The sequence below is a fragment of the Onychomys torridus genome, chromosome 14 (genome assembly GCF_903995425.1).
Source record: "Onychomys torridus chromosome 14, mOncTor1.1, whole genome shotgun sequence".
NCBI lineage: Eukaryota > Metazoa > Chordata > Mammalia > Rodentia > Cricetidae > Onychomys > Onychomys torridus.
Window position 1 is genome coordinate 15,118,080 of NC_050456.1, and position 5,961 is coordinate 15,124,040.

Consider the following 5,961-nt stretch of genomic DNA (forward strand, 5'->3'; position numbering starts at 1 on the left):
TTTGGGCCAGTTGGCTCTCAAGCCTGTTAGTGATAATACATCCCACAGGCTCCCAGGCAGTGGAATCAAGATCTGTCCCTGGTGTTTGAGTAGACTTTTTGAAGCCCAGTGCCCATGGTGAGACACCTTGCACAGTCTTGGTGCATGGAGGAAGGGCTTGGACCAGCCTCATCTGAATTTATCAGGCTCTGCTGAGTCCCAGTGGGAGACCTTGCCTTGGAGGAGGTGGGAATGGGGAGTAGGTTGTGGTGAAGGCTGGAGGGGCAGGAAGAGGGAGGAAAGAGAGACCTGTGGTTGGTATGTAAAATAAATAGAAAATTTCTTAATAATAAAAAACTTTAAAACCCCACAAAAACAAAGGCCTCTCTAAGTAGGATTATAAGAGAAGTTTGTTGACCCAGTAGAATCTACAATGGGTGGAAAAATAACCAGGAGATCTATTGTTATAGTTTTCCTTGCTACCAAATTCAGAAAATAAATTTACATAAGAGATGTAAAGTTTATAAAGTTGAGAAGCATAAAAGCTTAAGTTGTTTATCTAAAAAATGTTTTAAGATCTAAAAAGATATTTTTCAGATGGTAATGCAAGTTGAGTATAAAACTTTGGACTCACAAAGATAGATATTACAGTACATTTTCCAAATACAAAGGACTGAAAATTGTGAATGTAATTCTTATCTGATAAGTTTTCTTATTATATATAGTTTTACTATGCTAGAATTAAAATTTTTCCTTTTTATTAAAATAAAAATGGAGAAATGTTGTGGGATATTTGTACACTGTATGAAGACGTATTGTTGTAATTGGTGTAATAAAGATCTGAATGGGTAATAGCTAGGTAGCAGAGCATAGACAGGATTTCCAGCAGAGAGTAAGAAGAAGAAGTAAAAGGGATGAATCTGGGTGCTCAGGAAATGCCAATGGGAGGCAGAACAAGTTGGACATATGGGACAGAGGAAATGTAATCAAGCCACATGATGGAACATAGATAAATAGAAACAGGTTAATTAAGTTATAAGAACTAGTTAGAAAAGAGCCTAAGCTAAGGCCAAGCTTTCATAATTAATAATAAGTCTCCATGCTGTTATTTGAGGGCTGGTAGTTTCAATTGGAAAGCTTACTACACCCAATTGTACCAGGAAATAGATCATCTTGGGCTAGCCGACTAGGTATATTCATGGTAAAGGCAACTTCCTCATGGCTTACATAAGGTAAAAACATCTGTTTTTACAAGCCTAGTACAGTAAATTTATCCTCTAAACATAATGTTCACTATTACAAAGGGAGCCCAGTCATTAGGTTATTCAGCAATATAAAGATCAGTGTGGGAATTTGAACTTTTTTTTCTGCTTGTGAACAAATCTCTCCAAGGTGTAATTAGAAAGGAGAGAGAAAAGCCTGGTAAGAATAAAATAACACCTTGGGAAATAACAATCGTAAGAAAGTCAAACCTTTTACAGAAAGTACACTTTTCCTTACAGTAAAACACTGATATAAATATACTTACATGGTTTAAGTGGTTACATTTCAATTGTAAACAACAAACAATATGTGTCTCTACTTCTTTGCTCACACTTTTGTAAAAAAATCTCTGTACTTTTGAAAGTAGATTAGAGAGATACTCAAGGGGGCAGGGATAATCAGTAGTTAAAGTATTTGTTGTATAATGATGGCAACTGCATTCAGATCCTTGCATCCACTGAAAAGCCACACATCTGAACTCCAGCTATAATTTAATTCTTCCTACTATTTTCTAGGGATGAGTTCAGGTCTTGTAATCTTGCCAGGACTGTTACCAAGGTAGTGATGTATCTTTTTCTCAGTGAATCCTATTGACAATGCTGAGATTTTTATTTACTCTCTTATGACAATGTGCTTGTTATGTTGGTACCTGTTGTGCAACCATTTCATCCAAGATTAAAACATTAAACCCTGATGGGAAGCTCCTTAAGTGGGAAGACAAACAACTCAAAAGAGCTCAGAAAGTCCCTGAAACTGACAAGATACACTAGACCTCTCCTTGCCACAATAAGAATTAAAAGCTGAGAGTCCCTCTCAGATGGAAGGAAGCTGAGCAGCAAGGTAGACTCTCAGAAGAGCTGTCCTTCGACCAGCTACCTAGAAGAAGCAGAAACCAGCCAGCTGCTTGAAAGAGGTTTAGATCAACTGAGTCACTTGGAAAGGACACTCTCCAGCCTGTTGACTTGCCTCCAGGGTAGGCAGTGTTTCCAGGTTCCCAGATTTTTGTGAACTCTCACTTATGCTGAGGGTGGGCTAACATGATGCACTTGTCTTTGAGTCATTTCTGCTCCTGTAAATATCCCCTAACCCACATTACTGTAAGTGACCCCAATAAAACTTATTAGTTCACCAAGTTGAATATTGATGGTATCTGTACCTTGATCTATCCTGGGTTCTCTATCTGGGGAAAGTAGACATATGTGTTTTATTTCCACATGAAAAGTTTTGTCACACAACAGTACCTATTGGGTTTTGTAACTATAAAATCCTGTTTTTTTTTCTTTGTAATTAGTAAGCATATCTTGAGGAGCCATTTTGAAAGGCAATTATAGTTTGTTTTTTTATTATTGACCACGATGGGCAATTTCCTAAAAGACAAATGTACTAAGCAGGACAAGCTAGATTATGCTGAGATGATTTAGGTAACCCTGTGCTCTACAGAAGGGAACTGAGATGTGTATGATTAGTTTGCAACACTCTAACTCTGTCTTCCAACTCCTGGACCCAATTGGGGGTAAGCAGGGCAGCCACCCTCCAAAGAATGTTGATTTACATTCTTTCAAGAGGTCACATCACAATCTGCTATGGAACCTTGAAGGCTATAGGTTGGGCAACCTCTGAGTCAGACATCACTTGTGAGGCTTTCCTCTAATGTGTTAGCTGCATGGTTAAGGCCTGGTATCTTACAGTGTCTAGGACAATCCATCCTGTTTTGAAGTCTGAGTCTTTAGCCAGTTACTGAGCCCTTGTGGAATCCTTCTGAGAGAGTAATCCTAGAATGGGGTTACCCACAGTACTCCAGTGAACTGCCAACATTTGATTATTCACCAATTGTTTCCCATTGCCAGTTCAATTGTCTTCATAGTCTGACTGACCTTGATGCCCAAAGTCAACTCAGTTTATAAAGAAAAGCTATTCTGAGTTCCTCATCCTGTGTCCTGAGAGTTTCCCAACCTTTTGGATTATACATTTACTAGAATAAGTAATTCTTTGGATATCAGGGTGACAATAGCCCAAGAATACCTAGCCAGAGTCAGGCAGATGTTTGCATTCATTTGGAAATAGGAAGGCTATACCATACTGGCAAGCCTGCATCCAGCAAAGGCAAATCAAGAAGTCTGTATGGTAGCCTAACAGTGTGGAATGGAGATGAAACCTGAAGCTTCTGGACAAGGTCAAAAATGGAAATACCAGGATGAAGATGGGATGGAGATAGAGTCTGAAGCTTTGAGATAAGGTCAAAAACCAAAATGCCAGGATGAGGGTGGAATGGATTTCAAGTTTGAAAAGCCCAGAAAAATTCAGAAGAGGATACCTCAGAACAGAAAGACCTGGAACTTCAAAGTCAACAACAAAGCAAGGATCAGCTATGGGAATCCCAGCAAGGAATTTTAAGACAACTAAAGCTCCTAGAATGGGCCAAAGGACCACAGGAGCAGGCTGTAACTGAGAGAAAATCTGCGTATAGTGGCAAGGGTCACTAGCGGCCCTGTTGCATCATGAAGGAATATGCCAAAGACCACCAAAGGAAAAAGTAACAAAGGTTACTGTAGCACTTTCCACCCAGTGATCATATAAACTCTGACCCACACAGGGCTCACGCAACCCTTGTGGGTATCTTGAAAATCAAAGGTTGTGTGGAAAGGCACAATCATGGATCCAGAACAACTCAGTGTGATCCTAAACTATGTACTGTTGTTGCCACAAGAGAATGTCTCTCACCAGACAAAAGAATGAAGAAAGGTACAGAGAAATCTTCTCATACACAGAAGAAAGATGCAGTAAACCTTGAAGAAAGAAGGGGACACCACTTGTAGCCTGACTTGCTAGGAACGAAGTTCAAGTCTTCCTGCATAATGGCAGCAGTAGGTCACTCCCCAACAAGATACCAGTAGTTATAGCAGAGGAAAAGACTGTTGCAGAACAAGAAAAAGGCAGCGGAATGGATTGTAGTGATATTTTATTTGTGCTGAAATGTGGTGATATTTTATTTGTGATTTAATAAATAAAGCTTGCCTGGAGATCAGAGAAAAAAGCCAGCCACAACACAGAAGTCATACAGTGTTAGCACACGCCTTTAATCCTATCAATTGGCAGTCAGGATCTCTGTGTGTTCAAGGCCACACTAGAAACAGAGCCAGGTTTGGTGGCACACACCTTAAATTGCATTACTAGTTAACCATGGAGGTCTGGAGGTCTGTACAGACAGACAGAAAGTGACAAAGCTGAGCAGAAAGAGGAAGTGATATAGCTAGGCAGAGAGAGCAAATCAGGGCAGAAGAGCAAGGCATGTAGGCGTGGGTAGACAGGAAGTTGTGTCATTTGGAAGCTTCAGAGTTGGTGAGGTAAGGTTGGCTGGTGGCTTTTTTTTTATTTCCCTGATCTCTCTAAGGCTTTCACCCCTATATTTGGCTCCATGTTTTTTATTAAATAAGACCATTTAAAAATTCGTCTACAATAGATGAAGTCCTTGATGTTACAGAGAACATGAAAAAGGAAATTAAAAATGCACTAGATCCAGGACCCCAGGAGGAAATCCTAAGTAACACATTCAAATTGCAAATTACTTGAGGAGATATCCAGACACTAGAGAATGGTGAATGGCTCAATGACAAGATCATCAATTTTTACATGAATCTTCTGGTTGAGAGAAATAACAAAAAGGTTACCCAGCTCTTCATGTGTTCAGTACTGTCTTTTATCTCAAACTAAAACATGGTGGATACAATTCTGTTAAACAATGGACTCAAGGAATGAAACTGTTTGAAAAAGAAATTATTCTTGTGCCTATTCACCAGCAGATATATTGGAGCCTGATGGTAATCGACCTAAGGAAACAGAGTATTATATACCTAGATTCATTGGGACAGACAGGGCAGAATATTTGTGAGGCCATCTTCAAATATTTACAAAACTCAAAGGAACATTGAGCTGGACCCTTTAGAGTGGAAGTGATGCAGTATGTCATCAAAGGAGATTCCTCAACAACTGAACAGGAGTGACTGTGGAACATTTACTTGTAAATATGCAGATTGCATTTCTAGAGACCAACCAGTAACTTTTTCTCAGCATCACCTGCCCATCTTTAGGAAGAGGATGGTATGGGAAATCCTACATAGTCACTTACTGTAACAACATCCACCTGGTTGCTATGGTACCCCTGGACTTTACATCGATGTTTCTGCATACCTCAAGCAAGATAGGTTGAAAGATTTAAAACAGATACTGAGCTGCCTGACATGAATGAAGCCCACTTTCTCCAATGTAGTCCTAACCTGGGAAGTCCTGCCCAGTGCCATCTATAGGCTGCATGTAACTACTGCAAGCTTAGAAACTCCTATTCAACACTCACAAGAACACATGTTCAAATGACATTGTTTTAATGTTGCATTTAGTTTATGAATTGTTTTAATGTTGGATTTCATTTATGAATTATTTTTTGTCTTCTTCCCCCACCAATGATTGTTTATGTTTTCACTAACTCACTTGTAAACCTTCGCAGTTGTCATTTTCCTATATTCTGTAATTACCAACTCTATTCCTTGTTTGAACTCTTTATTTCTGAAAGGAATGTCCATCACAACATCATTCCTTGATAAAGATCAGGAGGGACATCAGCAAGAAGAGGCAGGAAGTGTTGACTAGCATTTCTAAGGCTGCAGTTGTATCTGTTAAATTGAAGCTGGAGGTGGTTGGTTTTTTTAAATGTATTTTTCAAAG

At 39.3% G+C, this 5,961-nt stretch overlaps 1 pseudogene; it reads left to right on the forward strand.

The window, feature by feature from the left end:
* The first annotated feature begins 3,384 nt into the window (after positions 1-3,384).
* On the forward strand, positions 3,385-5,373 carry LOC118595137 (annotated as a pseudogene).
* The last annotated feature ends 588 nt before the right edge of the window (positions 5,374-5,961 follow it).